Source organism: Notolepis coatsorum, assembly GCF_963971535.1.
Source record: "Notolepis coatsorum genome assembly, chromosome: 2".
Lineage (NCBI taxonomy): Eukaryota > Metazoa > Chordata > Actinopteri > Aulopiformes > Paralepididae > Notolepis > Notolepis coatsorum.
Window position 1 is genome coordinate 224,594,245 of NC_140166.1, and position 3,500 is coordinate 224,597,744.

The window sequence follows — 3,500 nt, forward strand, 5'->3', positions numbered from 1 at the left end:
GAGACCCATTGTCTCAGAGTCCTTCTTCATTGAGAGGGTTTGAGAACAGCCGATGCTTGTATGATCTCTGGCAGGTAGTAACACACCACTTTCACACTGTCAATCCTGGCCTCCTATCTGGTCACTGATTTGACTGTTAAGTGCTTAACATGTTCCTGTAAAACTGCCCAGTGTTGCATAGAGGAGCAGATTGTACAATCTCTGAAGAACACCAAAGAAGGAGATGGACACTACGGAGGATTTGGCTGCATCTGCTACAGCCAGACTCAGAGTGTGACTGCTGCATGATGGGACACAGTGGGCCTTCTCCTTTAGTTGCAATATCCTTGCTTGAACCCCTTGTCGATGTCCCATCATGTTGCTCCCATTATATTATACGTTATATCTATGTATATATAAATGTATATATGTATATATGGGCATACTGTATGTAGGTATATAGCTGTATATATGTATAGAAAATGGCTAGAGGAACTCAGGGTAAGATACAGTTTTGGCAAATATGAATAAGGTATTATTAAAAAATTGATTGTTAACTAAGTAATTTTTTTTCAATATAAGTCTAGTAATGTATGAATTAATAAAATATAGTATGTTCTGATGAGTAAATAGGGGTGGGATTAAATAAGTGTATGCTTCTTCCAACTCCTTTTCAAATATGTAAGAAAGAAGAAAGAAATTGATCTTTGTCTGTTATGTTGCATATTTGAAATAAACTTCAATCAATCAATGTTGCTCCCATTATCATAGGATTGTCCACGGCAATCTGCAATGTTCAAGTTGACCTTGTTCAACTTCTCCAGAAGTGTGTCACACAGACCTTTTCCAGCCAGTGGTGTCTTGAACATGAACAAATCCTATGAAATGTTCAGAGATGGCTGCACCAACTGATGGCTCGCAGTTCACTACTCTCAAGACCAGACTTGTTGTTCTCTGTGGCTAATGTCTATTATGATGGGAAAGTATTTAGCTTGTTTCACCTGTTTGACTATCTCATCACTTATTTTGTCTCCAATCACGGCAATCAGTGCTATGATTTCATTTTGAATTTCACTGCTGAGGTAGTAGTTGAAGAGTTTATCGCCGGTCACTAGAGGGCAGCGTCTCACTACTATCGCCGAGCAGCCATTTTAGTTCTAACGTTACTCTTTCACTCCGCCTCCAGTCAAGACGTTCGTTCAACTCATTCACGTGACATTTTGTTCGGGTTTTGATTGATTGATTGAAAAGTTTATTAACAGATTGCAGAATGGGTACAGTACAGTACAGCTCAATACATACAATAGACCTTTCCCCGCTGTCAATCACACAGAGAATAATAACCAATAAGATTGCCCGATTTCTTAAGGCCGCGCCCCTTGAAATAGAGCCGCCATGATGTCTCACAGATAGATTAGCCAGCCAGTCCTGCATTGTTGTTGTCGAGAAAATGGTTCTTAGATGTGCTTGGGGAACGTGCAATAATGACCAGAGATATCCAGAAAGACTAAAGGGAGCGCGTTTTCCAAAGCCTAAAACACAGTTGGAAAAATGTTTAAAGTGGATTAAGGCTTGTGGACGGCCACATACACAGCTGAATGTGGACAAGATCAACAAGAACAAGGCTGTATGCTCAACGGTAAGCCCGAAAAATATGCTTCAGTAATATATGCTTCAACATTTGAGTTAAACAGAAGTCATCACTTGTTATCTTATATATACTGTATATAGATAGATAGATAGATGGCTAGCCGATCGTTAGGTAGCCAGCTATTCATAGCTAATGCTAACGCATGGTTTAACCTAACGTCGCCAAAAAGAGTCTCCGAAAACATTCCGATCAGTTCATGAGCTGAAGGAAAACTACATATAGCTACAGCTACTTAGTCAACACCCTTGAAAATTATGAATTGGAAGTTGTCCAGTTGATTCTAACAACCGAACTAACGTTAGCTAAATGTTAGTGTACTGTAAATGTCCAAACCCCCCCTCCTAATGTACAGTTTCCTCCCCCTCGTATGTATATATTTCCTGTTAGGATATCTTTTTAACAGTACTGTATATTTGCATATCTTGGATGTCACAAATGTAACAGTACTGTATCTGTATGTCATAAATGTCATGCTATATATCTGTTGTGTATGTCATAACACATAAATGTCATTATGAATTGAAAATGGGGGACCCTGATGTAAACAAGACTAAAGTCTTTCTCTGGTCTGCATCCCCTTAACTATTGTGTGTATTGAGCTGTACTGTATTGTACCCATTCTGCAATCTGTTAATACAGTTTTCAATCAGCTAGCATGAGTAACCTGAATGCCTTACAATATCTGTGATCCACTTTCTCTTCTCTGTCATGCCTATCTCACCTTATAGCATTTTGTTGGCGGGGATGGACCTACTGTGCAATATCCAGACCCTATAAAAGCTGATGGGACCACATGTAAGTCGGTGCGTCCGTTGCCAAAGAAAAGACGCCTGCTTGATCCTGACAACCCCCCATCTAAAAAAGAACTACTGCAGGAAAATACTAACTTGTAAGTCCTGAAGACTGGGTATTGTCAAAGTCCTTATAGGCGGTATTGTCTGAATATTGTGATGTGTTAGTGAAGATGTGAATCACTAACTAAAAACACCATTTGCATGTGTGAATCAGATGTCATTTAATAATTTGTTATAAATGCTCATATCTAGTATTAATTTGTGAACCAAAGATACTGCAAGTTCTTGTTACAATCAAACAATACATAAATAATACTGAGACCAAATGTTATGATTAATGAACAACATGGATTTATTAATTAAAGTGCATTTATTTGATTATGATTTTGATACTTCACAGGAACATCAATCCCTCTCTGGATGTCATCAACCACCAATCGGAGCTCAGTTATACAGCTACACAGACGTGCACAGCTACTCAGACTGAAGGAGAATGTAAGGGTCTACCTTTCTTTTAGGAACTGAGAAGCATGATCTTTAAAAAATGCAGTAAGTCTGTGCAGTAATCTTTCCATAAATGGTATGTCTGGGAATATTCTTTCCACAAAGATATCTTTCTGCGTAAAAACTATGAATTCACAGAATTGGCAGCCTGTCACCATAAGTTGTCCTTTTTTTTTAATTTTTTTTTATTATTGCAAAACAAATCTTATTAAAAGTCAGTACTCAACACACAATGTATAATGAAACTTTCAGTAAAGGTGGTTAAAATATATGCAAGTACAGAAACAGGATAAAACAAAAATAGTCAATAATAACATTTTAACCGTATACAGTGTATATCCAGCGAAGTTACAATTATATAAATGTTAGTATATAATATACCCCTAATACCTATTTTCTAAAACCCTACACACATATGCTCCAGCTCAAACCCCCCCCTCCCGGACCCCCTCTTGGATAGTACCTCCATTATCCCTCACTCCTAACCAGACATCACCATTATAGGCTAGCTTTTATTCTCTCCACCACTTCTAACCACATTGACATTTTGGATTCATTGAGCCCCAGAATTC

General features: G+C 38.1%; 1 long non-coding RNA gene across 1 annotated transcript; it reads left to right on the forward strand.

The window, feature by feature from the left end:
• Positions 1 to 1,480: 1,480 nt before the first annotated feature.
• Positions 1,481 to 3,238, forward strand: LOC311222965. Its single transcript, XR_014619389.1, has 3 exons — positions 1,481 to 1,618; positions 2,359 to 2,519; positions 2,825 to 3,238. It is a non-coding gene; the product is annotated as an uncharacterized lncRNA (long non-coding RNA).
• Positions 3,239 to 3,500: the final 262 nt, after the last annotated feature.